General features: G+C 39.7%; 1 protein-coding gene across 7 annotated transcripts in view; it reads left to right on the top strand.

Moving 5' to 3' along the window:
• Positions 1-14,373, top strand: part of secisbp2l (SECIS binding protein 2-like) — a 197,699-nt gene that overhangs the window by 50,620 nt on the left and 132,706 nt on the right. The window contains exons 2-3 of one of the 7 annotated variants that reach the window (XM_073032861.1): positions 6,448-6,539; positions 13,399-13,491. The exons of 4 other annotated variants lie outside the window; for them this stretch is intronic. The gene's annotated coding sequence lies outside the window, so the exon portion shown is untranslated. The remainder of the gene's footprint in view (positions 1-6,447; positions 6,540-13,398; positions 13,492-14,373) is intronic. 2 more of the 7 variants (XM_073032860.1, XM_073032862.1) reach the window with 2 other exon arrangements.

The following is a 14,373-nucleotide window of genomic DNA, read 5'->3' as shown; positions in this document are numbered from 1 at the left end:
CCTTCCCAGGTCTGGTAATCTGTCCCCACTCTGGTGTTAAAGTCCCCGAGGACAATAAGCTCTGACTGTGGGACTGCTGCTATGAGGGCGTCAAGTTCTTCATAGAACTTATCTTTGATGTCATCTGGGTTGGTCATTGTTGGGGCATATGCGCTGATCAGCGTTGCACTCCTCTTATTGTCAAGTGGGAGCCGAAGCGTCATCAGGCGATCGTTGATGCCCTCTGGAAGCTTGGCAAGTTTATGAGCGAGGTGGGATCGGATGGCAAATCCAACGCCAGCCTCTCGTCGTTCAGTGCTGCTGCAACCGCTCCAGAAGAAGGTGTACCCACCACCACGTTCTGTAAGCTGGCCTTTGTCTGCTAGGCGTGTTTTGCTAAGTGCTGCAATGTCCACGTTATAGCGGGCGAGTTCTTTGGTGAACAGTGCTGTTCTTCTTTCTGGTCTGACAGCCTTAGTGATGTCAAGCAGAGTTCGCACGTTCCACGTGCTAAGGTTGAGCACCTTCACTTTTGTCTTCTTTGTAGTTAGACCGCTGAGTGGGATCCCTGCCAGTTTGAGGCACCTTTTCTAGCCCCTTCCTCCATGGAGGTGAGCAGAGTGATTCCTAAAGAGGACTGCTCAGACACCCAGGGGGCTGCCGAGCTCCACTGCCGCTGCATTCCAGCGGAGAACGACCCAATGCCCTGGGCCACCTGTGTGCAGGTTTGTGACTACAGCTTCCAGTGCATCCACACCTGCTGCTTTGCCATTCGCCCATCGCTACAGGACTTGAAGCTTTTTAGCGGAATGGGTTTGGAGTCGTGACTTGCGCTTGACTTGGATTAAAGTGAGGGAGAGTTGCGCAAATCGTCAGCCTCACTCTCTCGTCCCGACCTATCTGTATCCAGTTGCAAGACGGAGTCGAGATGGCTGGAGATAAATCGGGATGCAGTGTCCTACGTGTCTCACTGTGCCCTGATTGCGCTCCACAATCCAGAATGGATGCCCTCACATTTACCAACATTGTACTCCATCTGCCAGACCCTTGCCCACTCATGTAACCTATATACATCTCTCTGCAGACTCTGTGTATCTTCTGCAAATTTGCATTTCCACTCAATTTAGTATCATCAGCAACCTTGGATACACTACATTTGGTCCCCTTTTCTGGATCGTTAATGTATATCATGAACAGTTGCTGGCCCAGCACCAATCCCTGCGGTACACTGATTGCCAACTAGAGTAACACCTGTGTATCCCAACTCTCTGCTTCCTATTAGTTAACCAATCCTCTATCCATACTAATACATCACCCCCAACTCTATGCATTCTTAACGTGGGTAATTCATTTATGCAGCACCTTATCGAACACCTTCTGGAAATCCAAGTAAATAACGTCCCTCTGTTCTCCTCTGTCTACTGCACTTGTTACATAACCATATAACAATTACAGCACAGAAGCAGGACATCTCGGCCCTTCTAGTCCGTGCCGAGTGCTTACTCCCACCTAGTCTCACTGACCCGCACTCAGCCCATAACCCTCCATTCCTTTCCTGTCCATAAACCTATTCAATTTTGCTTTAAATGACAATACCGAACCTGCCTCTACTACTTCTACTGGAAGCTCATTCCACACACTACCATCACTATCACGTAGTACTGGCAGCAATACTGAGAACGCCACCCTTGAGGTCCTGTTCTTCAGCCTTCTGCCTAGTTCCCAAAACTCACTTCAGGACCTCATCCCTCTTCCTGCCTATGTCATTGGTACCAACATGTATTATGACTTCTGGTTGCTTTCCCTCTCGTACCAGGATGTCATGCACCAAGTCAGAGACTCCCTGGCACTTGGGACGCAACAAATCATGCAGGTGTCCTTCTCATGTCCACAAAATTTCCTGTCTTCTCCCCTGACTATAGAGTCTCCAATGACGACAGTTACCTGCCTTTTGCATACATGCTTTTATGAGCAGTGGTGTGACATTTGTCATCTTCCAATCTTCTGGAACCTGCCCAGAATCAAGAGAATTTTGGTAAATTATCGCCAAAGTTTCTACTATAACTATACTATACCTTGAACCACTGAAGTTAAACACAAAATAGTCATTCAAAGCCACTGCCTTTTCCTCGTTACCCAATATCAATTCCCCCTTCTCGAACTCCAAGGGACCGATGTTCACTTTAGCTACCCTTTTCTGTTTTATGTAACTATAAAAACATTACTACCCATTTTTAAATTTTATGGTAGTTTATTTTCATAATCTAGCTTCACTTTCTTTATTGCTCGCTTAATGATTCTTTATTGCTTTTTAAAAATTTTCCCAATCTTCCAGAATCCTGCTGCTCTTGGCCACTTTGTGTGAACAAGCTTTTAGTTTGATGCCGCCTTTTATTTCCTTAGTTATCCAAGGCTAGCTATGCCCACCCTTACTGTCCTTTTAACTGGAATATACTTTTGAGGATCGTGAAAAACTTCTTTGCAAGTCTTCCACTGTACCTCAATCGTCCCACCTTATAGCCTGTGTTCCCAGTCGACCCTATCCAAATCCTCCCTCACCCATTGTAGTCTCCATTGTTTCGGCATAATACACTAGTTTTCAATCAAACTATTGCACCCTCCATTTGTATGAGAAACTCTTTCCAGGATGATCCCTAACTACATGATCACTAATTTTATCTCTCAGTGCACAGGACGTTCTTTTTATGTTCTAGAAAGCCATTCTCTGAAGTCTAGAAAGCCATTCTCTGAAGTCCTCCTGAAGACTGCTTTGAACAACATAATTCACCCAAGATTTTTGTTGCACAAGGCATCTTGGTGTGCAAAAACCATCACTCCCTGAAAGAAAATAATGTAGGTAGAGTTGTAAAGAGGACATTTGGCTTGCTTTCATCAGTCTGGGCGTTGAGTATCAGTCACCAGGATACTTTGCAGCTACACCCTATCCTCGCTATATGTGGGGGGTACGTTTCTTGCAGTCGACGCATAATGTGAATAATTATTTAAATAGAGAAACTAGGGGTATGTTCCAGAGGACTTCCTAAATATGTTTTATCTGTAATTTATTCACATTTTCATACCAGTACGACACAAAAGCAGTACCACAAGGCAGCATTTATATTATATTTTATCAATTTAAGGTAATGTCCCCTAAAACCCTCACTAATTTTTATAGATGCACCATATAAAGCATTCTTCTGGGGTGCATCACAACCTGGTATGGAAGTTGTCTTGTCCAAGACTGGAAGAAGCTGCAGAAGATTGTGAACATAGCCCAGCACATCACACAAACCAATCTTCCGTCCTTGGACTCACTTTACACTGCATGCTGTCGGAGCAGTGCTGCCAGGATAATCAAGGACACAACCCACCCAACCAACACACTTTTTGTCCCACTTCCCTCTGGGAGAAGGTTCAGGAGCTTGAAGACTCGTACGGCCAGATTTGGGAACAGCTTCTTTACAACTGTGATAAGACTGCTGAATGGATCCTGACCCTCATCTGAGCCATACCTTCCAAATATCTGGACCTGTCTCTCGGGTTTTTTTTTGCACTACCTTTCTTTCCCTTTTCTATTTTCTATTTATGACTTATAATTTAAATTTTTATTATATTTATTATTGATTTGTACTCCAGGGAGCATGAAGCGCAGAATCAAATATCACTGTGACGATTGTACACTCTAGTATCAATTGTTTAGCGACAATAAAGTAATAATAATATTCAGTGTAAGTTGAAAGTTAACATACTAGGGTGTACAGTACTCACTGACAGTGGCAGGTGTGTTCGCTCTGGGAGATGAGTGGGTGTTGTGGTGTCAGGATCATATCAAGCACAGCAAAGGGTGAAGGAAGACTCACAGAACTCTTAGAACTGCCGGCAGCAGGAAATGACGCCGGTTTGAATAAAGTGGTGAGGGTTGTTTGCTTGGCAGCATTTTGTTTTTCAGCATAAGTTTGCTTGTAAGGAAGAAGGGTTGATGGCGGAGAACGACTGAAATGCTGACTCCATTCTAAATTTGGGTCCATGTCCATCGCCATTTGTGGCAAGTGTTCCAACTTCAACATTCCCTCACCGTTGATTTTCAAACTCCCGTGATTTTCAAAATCATCTGTTGCTTGCAGCATCTGAGAGATAGTTCGCCATTAAACAAAATACCCCTTGAATATGGATCACACCTTGGTCGAGTAGCTGAATCAGCGATGTTTTGTTAGGTGGCAGGAAACACACTGTTATGTTAGGATGAATGTTATCTAAATGTTTAGGGTGGGCTGGCACATTGTCAAGCAACAAAAGAACTTTAAAGGCAAGATTCTGTTCCCGGTGATAGTGTCCCAGAGCTGTGTTACCTTCAGCTGATGCTGCACTGTTTATAATTTCCAATTTTTTTTTCCAAGTGTTAAAGCGGTTCTCTGCCACTTGGCTGATGGCCCAGGACATGACATCAGACACTTAGGAGGCATTGTTAATTATTTCAAGCACAAAATCACTGCATCGTAGGTAAAACCAACAGCAGTTTAAGAGTGCAAGATCTACACCTTGCCAAAACCAATGTGAGACTGGCGGGAGTGAGACTGTGAGGCGTGCGTACCTGACTTGTATTGGCGGGAAAGCGGTGCTCCGCATAGTCTAAGACGCATATAACGAGGATAGGGTGTATGCTAATACTTTGGCTCAGTTGTGTTTGGAGCATTGTGTTCAATTTTTTTCTTGTTCCTGGAAAGATATGTAAGCTTTGGAGATGGTGCACAGGAGGTTTTCCAGGATGTTGCCTGGCTCAAGAGTAATGAGGATGGTAAAACTTTAATTATTTACTCAAAATCCTCAAAAGGCTGAGTAGAGATATATAAAACTACGAGAGGGCTGTAGACAGCATTTTTCCCCAGGTAAAAATGTCAAACACGAGGGGATGCGGTTTTACTGTGAAAGGGGAAACAGTTCAAAGGGGATGTGCAGTTAAGTTTTTTTACATACATATCTGAAATATTAATTATGATAGTGATGTTTAATATTCATTAAATAGGCACATGAATAGAGGGATATGGACAGATGAGATTAGCTTAATTTAACAGGCCTAAAAAATAATAAATACATAAATCTTATTCGGTATATGTATATTGAGTATATTAAAATCATGCAAAAAAGCAGAAATACTATATTTTTTTAAAATGAGGTAGTGTCCAAGGGTTCAGTGTCCATTGTGTAAAATGTATAGTTAGAGCATCTTAATTTTGCTCGAAAATACTGTTGTGAATTGCTATTTCAAAAGCATGATTTTAAAAAAAATCCTGTGTGTGACATAGAAATGTAGGAAATGGGAGCAAGAGTAGACCTCACCATTGTTCAATGTAATCCTGGCTGATCATCAACTTCAGCAGCAACCTTGGTGTCACTCCTAATCCGTCAAGTATTAACAAATACAGTGAATTCTGGTTTATTGAGGCATCTGCTTATTTGGGACAAGTCTTAAAGAATAAAATCTAATTGAGAAAATAACTGGATTCCCTTGGATTATTTGGGGCACTGTGCTACTTAATTAGGACAGGAGACTGTTGCTGAACACTTTCTGACGAGTTGCGTGAACTTGTTTGGCTGTTCGACATGACGCTGTGCTCGGAGTGAGCAGTTTTTAAATAGTGTCAGTTGCATATGTTTGTATTCAAAAACCAATGACTTTTGTCATGATAGTTGGCAAGTAATGAGAAGTTAGGCAATTCCAAACTCTTTTCCTCATTATGGTTTCAAGTGTCCAGGCTTGGAGATGCCAGAAACGCAGAAGTTAAAATGAAACGATTTCACCACTTCAGGTTAGGAACTACAAAGAATTTGAAGGTATCAACAGTCATTTTGGATGTTATAATACAAATGAAGATCTGGAGAATGCAATCAACGAAGGCAGTTGTTCGTGGCTGCATTGATTTTGTTCATTTACAGTCAATCAGAAGAACACAGCGGTGTTCACTGGATGAATTCCTCTAAAAGTAACAGTTTTATAGCATTGGTAGTGTTCTAATTTGTTCAGTATTTTATTTAAATACACAATGTCACTCAGTTAACAGTCTTGTACCTTTTTAACTTTGACTAATTAGGACAGCTGCCTTGGTTCCCCATGTGTACCAATTAACCACAGTCCAGTGTACTTCAATCTATTTTATGATACTGGTCTCCAGCCTTTTGTGGATGAGAACTCCCCAGGTTCACTCTCTGGCGAAGAAATTTTTCCAAAAATCAATATTTTAAATTATAAGACTGAGATTGGAGCAGAATTAAGACATTTGGCCCATCAAGTTATCTAAATTATCTCAAATATTCATTAATAATTGCCAGAGATTACTGTGCAGAAAATAAGGTTTTTTCTAGAAACTGAAATTTTGAAGAGATTTTAAATTACAAGTTACTTTGTATAAGTGCCAAACTATCATCTCAGAAAGCACTAATGTTTTTCTTTTTGTTTTGTTTCATTTACAGAAACTAGTATTCCAGTGTGCCAGCATGTGCTAGAATATAGTGAATTAGCCAACTTTAATAGGAAACTGGAAGGATTGTTTTGTAAATAGCAGGTAAAATAATATTTAGTTCCCCCTAGACATTGTCACCTGTTTGTTCATAATATTCTATTTGCTCCTAAGAAATCAACAGTTTATGCAAAAGTATTGAATTGTTCCATTTATAATAGTTAATGAAAGATCTCATTGAATTTCATTTTAACTGAAAAGTACATAACATTGTTGATATGTTGCCTTTTTGGTAACCTTGGTGTGTTTGATTGGTTTTGTTTGTTACTCTTTTTTTAACTTTACAACACAAAATAGATTTTACTGCGGGAAATAAGTAATTTGCAACTTAGATCAATGCACATAAATTAGATTCAGAATGGGGTTAATATCATTGGCGTATGTCGTGAAATTTGTTACCTTACTGATAACAGTACAATGCAATATATGATAATATAGGAAAAAGGTTAAATCTATTTGTATTTTTGTGTGTGTGTGTGTGTGTGTGTGTGTGTGTGTGTGTGTGTGTGTATATATATATATATATATATATATACACACACATACATACACACACATGAATAAAAAAATGTGTGTATATCTATTAAACAAAGTGAACCCATGAACAATAGCTCAATGTCCATTTAGAAATTGGGTGGCAGTGGGGCAGAAGCTGTTCCTGAATCATTGAGGCTTCAGGCGACTGTACCTCCCTCCTGGGTGATGAGGGTACTTGATAATGGGCGCTGCCTTTCAGAGGCACTGATCCTTGATGTCTTGGATACTACGGAGGCTAGTACTCATGATGGAGCTGACTAATTTTACAACTTCCTTTAGCTTCTATTGATCCTGTGCAGCAGCCCCTGCCCCCCACACCAGACAGTGATGCAGCCAGTCAGAATGTTCTCCATGGTACATCTGTAGAAGTTTTCAAGTGTCTTAGGTGACAAAGCAAATCTCCTCAAGCTCCGAATGAAATACAAGCACCGTCTTGCCTTTATTGGTGTATCGATACATTGGGACCATGTTAGATCCTCAGAGATCTTGACACCCTAGATCAGGGGTGTCAAACTCATTTTAGGTCACGGGCCGGATTGAGCAAAATGCAGCTTCATGCGGGCCGGATCAGTCGGACGCGTGTGAACGCAGCTTTCGTTGCCTCCGTTTTTTCAGCCTGCTCTCATGTGTCTCAGTCTCTGCTATAACTACAAAGTGTTTCACTTTACAAATTCCGTTTCTTATGAAGAAGACTGCCGAGCAAGACTGCCAAATAAACACTAAAAACCCTGAAAACCTGGTACCGGAATAAACTCAGCATTAGCCATATCATACGCCATAGGCGCTTCGATTACTGGGGCCAGCTTTAATAGTAATTAGATATTATCTCATGGGCCAAAGATAATTCCACAGCAGGCCGGATTTGGCCCGCAGGCCTTGAGTTTGACATGTATGCCCTAGATCTTGAAGTTGTTCACTCTAATTCTGATCCTCTGAGGATTGGTTTGTGTTCCCTTGTTCTACCCTTTCTGAAGTCCACAATCAACTCTTTGGTCCTACTGACGTTGAGTGCAGGGTTGTTGCTGCGACGCCACTCTACTAGCTTGTATATCTTACTCCTGTGCACCCTCTCGTCTCCATCTGAGATTCTGAATTTGAATATTTTTGCACTAGACACCTGCATTTAATGGCAGATGGCTAAAATTTACCGTCAGAATTGAAACGGTAACATCATAGGTCTCAGATTCTTAAATCTAAAATTATCTAATGTCTGAAGTTAGTTTGGAGAATGATTTTTGAGATCATTGTCAATTTCTGTTGGATAAACATATCTTCATTCAACAGTGAATGACTGAAACAGTGAATAGATCCAACGAAGTGCAGCAGCTCCATTATTCTGAAGAAATGTTCTTACTCATGTTGGTTGTGATGGTTCCCATAGAAATGCTTTAAAATGCCACTGCTGCTTGATTTTACTTTCCTGATTGATAGGATTTTTTCACTATTTTCATTAAAGATTTTCAATGAAAGCCCACTATTTCAGGTTTAAAAAAACTGAACTCTAATGAATACTCTTGTGTTAATTTAATATTCAGTAGAAACACGAATGTATGGGCTTTCACTGAGAAAGCAAGATTTTTTTCAATGTACTTGTTGATTAGTGAATGTTAGCCTGAAATAATTTCAGAAGGAAATGTGGATCTGTTCTAGTTCCGCAGGAAATATAGGGAAAAACAGATCGGATGGATTGTTGAATGGAATTTGTGTGAAGGCTGCTGTTGGAACAGCTAATGACTTAAAATGCTAATTTTATCTGTGGTTCTTTTTGCATGGGACACACATAAACGACATAGAAATTGTAATTTTCAAAAATAATTTTCATTATTTATTCACTACATTTGTGCCTTTTTTTGTCTATAATCAAACTTTGTAAAGATGTTTGAAAATTTGCTCACTTTGTAATTTATGAACTAGTCATTGTTTTTTGGCAGCTGCAGCTCACTCTAATGTTTCTTTTGAATACTCTTTTGTTGCAGTTAATGCCGCAAGAACAAATTATAGTTATTAAAATAGAACAACAGATAAACTTTGTTTTTCCACTCGTTGTTGGGAAGTGGGTTGCACTTAAAAATCAGTCATGCAGCACATTGCAGATCATTCAGCCCACTCTGTACATGCTATTCATGTAGCCACCTACACCAATACCATTGCCCAGCACTGGTCTATAACAGCATTTCTCACTCGGGTTCTGCAGACCCCTAGGGTTCCATGAGAGGTCACCAGGGGTTCTGTGAGGGATCATAATTTTTAAAAATATAGTTTTTTGAACTTCGCACAATGCTAGTGCTTGCAATGGTAGACGGTGATTGAGCAGCCCCATTCGTAATCTCGTAGGGGGTCTCTCAGCCCAGTATGGGAGTGTGCAGTAGGACTGTATTTGGTTGAGCCTATTCTCAATTATTTGATGTGAGATAGCGGAGGCCATTGATAATTGGTAAGAACTACACTGTACAGAGTGGAGGATGGTAGGCTGATGGGGAGAATGAACTGCATTTTCCAAGCACTGAATGGACTTGCCCAACTTGGGTTATGATATCGGCCTGTCCTCCCAAATTACTTCATCAACCTCCCCTTGCATGCTGCCGACTGACAAATGTGAGCAAACAAACTACCAATGTAGTTAGGCATTGAGGAATGCCTATGGTAGGGCATTGAAGAATGCAGTAGAACAGAATGATCTAGGGAATAATGGTGCATAGTTCCCTGAAGGTGGAATCTCATGTGGATAGAGTGGTGAAGAAAGCTTTTGGTATGCTGGCCTTTATAAATCAGAGCATTGAGTATAGGAGTTGGGATGTAATGTTAAAATTGTACAAGGCATTGGTAAGGCCGAATTTGGAGTATTGTATACAGTTCTGGTCAACGAATTATAGGAAAGATGTCAACAAAATAGAGAGAGTACAGAGGAGATTTACTAGAATGTTACCTAGGTTTCAGCACCTAAGTTACAGGGAAAGGTTGAACAAGTTAGGTCTTTATTCTTTGGAGCATAGAAGGTTGAGGGGGTACTTGATAGAGGTATTTAAAATTATGAGGGGGATAGATAGAGTTGACGCGGATAGGCTTTTTCCATTGAGAGTAGGAGAGATTCGAACAAGAGGACATGATTTGAGAGTTAGGGGGCAAAAGTTTAGGGGTAATGTGAGGGGGAATTTCTTTACTCAGAGAGTGGTAGCTGTGTGGAATGAGCTTCCAGTAGAAGTGGTAGAGGCAGGTTCGATTTTGTCATTTAAAGTAAAATTGGATAGGTATATGGACAGAAAAGGAATGGAGGGTTAGGGGCTGAGTGTAGGTCAGTGAGAGTAAGCGTTCGGCACGGACTAGAAGGGCCGAGATGGCCTATTTCCATGCTGTAATTGTTATATGGTTATATTGGAGGGAAAATTTTCATTCTACATGCCACGACTTTTACGCATGCTGGCGTGCTACTTTGCTGTTGTTATAAATATTACACAAGATGGATTGTGTAGTTTGGAAGTGAATTGTATTGTAGTTTACATATTTTTCGTAAATTTTTGCAGTTTAACAAGCATCAAGAGCGAGGTTAGAAATAGTCTTATTTCAGTTGAAGTTGGAATCCATGTGTGCTTATCCCAAGTTTGACCGAGAATTGAATATCTGTGCAGTTAAAAAAAAGCACGGGTTTTACATGCCAAGCCTATATTTGAGCCTGATTATGTCACTTAGTCAGAATTTTTTTTTTAAAGTCTTGTATAGAATTGTCTTGAGCTATATTTTGTTCATATTGCATTGGTTTATGGTTTTTAGTAACTTTGTCAATAAATTTTCATGTAGCATTAATTAAAATCAATTTACAACCTTTATTTTAAATTAAATCTACAAGCAGACCTGGAAAAAATAAATCCCATTTTGGCTTAACCTAATTATTTCACAGAAATTTATTATGTTTGCCTTATGATTTAAAATTTATGAAAGGGAAAGAAAGATTAATTTCAAGAAAGGGAAGTAAAGCTTAACTACCTGTTTTTTCAAGAAAGGTTGGCTAAAAATTTATTCTCTACTCAAAGGAACATTGACAATTATTTTGGGATTATTATATTGACAAACTACTGATCACACTAATGTACTGTGAGCTGTAGATATAATAATTGTTACACAGGGGTTCCCTGAGACCTGACAATTCTTTCAAGGGTTTCTCCAGGGCAAAAAGGTTGAGAAAGACTGGTCAACAGCCTTCAATGTCTTCACATCCAGATGTTTCTTAAACGTTCAGCACTTCTGCCTCAACCACCCTCTCAAACTGTGTATTTCAGACTCAAATTACTTCTGGTATGGCAAGGTTGCGTGAGCTAGGTCTTTTCTCTTTGGAGTGAAGGAGAATGAGAGGTGACTTGATAGAGGTCAATAAAATTCTGAGAGTGATAGATGCAGCAGACAGCTAGTGCCTTTTCCTTAGGGCACCAATACACATGGTTAATATCAAAGGACATCCTTTGTTCAGAGCAGTAGCATCATTTCTATGCTGTGGTGAATAAAACTGCCTTGCTAATATTATACAAATACACCACATCTTTCTTGTTTCATACACCATGCAATGAAAGCTGGCATCCCAAATGCAATATTTTCTAGCCAATCTACCTGTCATGCTGTCTTCAGAGATCTGTGGATGCAAATCTAGTCCTTTCTGTTTATTAGTATTCCCTGGGGCTGTGTATGATTTCCCAAAATGGAACATGATATTTAACAGAATTTGGTTCAGTTCACCATTGCTTTGTGTGATTTCTTTTTTTTTCCCCAGCTGATGACTATGTTTCTGAAGCCTGACACGATCCTTCACATGATGCAGAATGTTACCAATTTTTGTCATCTGTAAACTCAAATAGTACCTGTACATTAATATCTAGTAAATGCATATAGCAAACAGTAAAGAAACCAGTACCAATCCCTGCTGCCATGTGGTACAGTGCCTAATGTAGGAGGAAACCCATGCAATGATGGGGAGAATATGCAAACTGCTTGCAGACAATGATGGGAACTGATCAATATTCTGGTTGCTGGCACTGTAGAGAGTTGTGTTAACAGCAATGCTACAATACCACACTTATGAGATTAGATTGAATGGGGCATCTTAGTCAACATGGACCAGTTGGGCCAAATGGCCTGTTTCTGATCTCTTATTTTACGATTTGCAATTTTGGCAGATTTTCTGGCTTGAATAAAACTAGAATCTCTCATGTCCGAATTTGTGTTCAATGCACTTTTTGTTTCTTTCGTATGCAAACTAAAGTATGTGAACCTCAGATGTTGTCTTTCTAAAAACACTGTTTGAAGTCAGTTGCAATCAATGAGGAGAGATCGGAAGAGAAGGTTGTAGAGGTGCAGTGCCCGATTTTTAAAAAAAAATGACACACTAAGTCACGTTACTGATAGAGCCTGCTGTTCTCAAGAAATACCTGTTTATGCACACCATGCCTTGATCAAAACAACCTCACTGGACCTTTGAAGAAGAATTGTAGACATGCGTGAAGCTGGAAAAGGCTACAAACACATTTCTAAAGACCGGAGTTTTCATCAGTCCACAGTAAGAGAAATTGTATACAAATGGAGAAAATTCAGTACTGTTGCTGTTCTCCTTAGGAGTAGTGTCCTGCAAAGATCACAAGAACACAATGTGCAATGCTGAAGGAGGTGAAAAAAGAACCCAAGGGTAACGGCAAAAGACCTGCAGATATCTCTAGCACTGGCTGAAGTCTCTATTCATGTGTCCACCATAAGAAAAACACTGAACAAGAATGGTGTTCATGGAAGCACACCACAGAGGAAACCACTGGTCTCCCAAAAAACATTTGCTGCATGTCTCAAGTTTGCAAAAGACCACATGGATGTTGCACAACGCTTCAATAAAGCTACATGAAAAGTAAAGTTGTTTGTGTTACTAGTTTAAGCAGATTGTGTTTGTCTATTATTATACTTTGGATGAAGATCAGTCCACATTTTATGAGTAATTAATGCAGAAAGCCAGGTAATAGCAAAGAGTTCACAGAATTCTTCTTGGAACTGTATGTTTACAAATAATGGAGCATGTCTTCATTGATCATCTGGTCCAGAACCACATTTTCCAGTTCTGTACTGGGTGCAGTCTTGAGAGCTGGGTTATCAGCACTATGGTATGGTTGAATGCAGAGTAGTGGTGGGAGTGAGTAAGTGGATTCTCAACAAGCAGTCTGTTGTACTCATATAACCTTAACAAAGCTGTCACTGTTACTGTTTGAAAACAAGAACCCTTTCTAACAAAACATAATGCATAAATATATTTTGCATAATAAATACTGTCTTTCTATCTTAAAATCAATTTTAAAACTCTAAGAACAATCACTTGCCTTTTTTCCCAAACCTGATTTCACAGAATTAGAGGTTGCAGCATGGAAGGAGGATTGTTTCACTGAGTCAAAACAATCTCCCGCCTCTCCCCATTGCCAAGTAGAATTTTCCAATTCAGGTAATTATCCAATTCCCTTTTGAATTCTAGTTTAATCTACCTCACTGCATTTCAGATCTTCACTACTTGCTGTGCTCTCTTTTTTAAAAAAAAGCGCAACTCACTTATTTTGATTCTTGCACTAATCACTTTCATTTTGTCCTCTTGTTCTTGACCTCACTGCCATAGGAATACTTTTCTTCACCTATTGTTAGTCTCTTCATTGTCTTAATATCTTGATATGATCTTCTGAACTATTTCTGTTCAAAGTCTAATGACCTGCAGCTTTTTATGTGTATTATTGAAGTCGCACATCTTTGAATACATAGTAAATGTCTACTGTGCCATCTAGACTAGAGCCATTTACATCTTTTCCAATATGTCATTTCCAGAACTGGTCATACAAATGCAGTTGTTACTGAAGCAGTGTTTTATCAAGCTTCCTTGCCTGTGTATCTCTATCTGTTAATAAACTGCAGTGTATTGCATTTGGTTTTCTATCTGCCATGCAACTCTCAGACTATGTACCATGGTCTTTCTGTTCTTCCACTAATTTTGGAATTGTTTCCTAAATTATTATTGTATTTTATTCTTCATACCAAAATGTAATGATTTGCATTTCTCGGCATTATATTTTTCTGCTACGTATTGACAGCCTGCTTATATCTTCAAGTGTCTTATTATCCTCTCATTATGCTTCCATGTTTGGTGTTTTCTGCAGATTTGGAAATTGTGTCCTATACATCAGGTCATTAGTATGTCCCATTTCTGAGCTCTTCATTGTACAATAGCTTCCAGTCTGATCAACAGCAATTTGTTATCACTCTGTTTGCTGTTTATACTGCTGCAACCCCTTTAATTCCATGGCCTTCAATTGTGATGACATTATTACATTGTACTTCA

This window comes from Hemitrygon akajei, chromosome 30 (assembly GCF_048418815.1).
Source record: "Hemitrygon akajei chromosome 30, sHemAka1.3, whole genome shotgun sequence".
Taxonomy (NCBI): domain Eukaryota; kingdom Metazoa; phylum Chordata; class Chondrichthyes; order Myliobatiformes; family Dasyatidae; genus Hemitrygon; species Hemitrygon akajei.
Note: the sequence above shows the minus strand (reverse complement) of the source record. Positions and strands in the feature narration are given on the sequence as shown.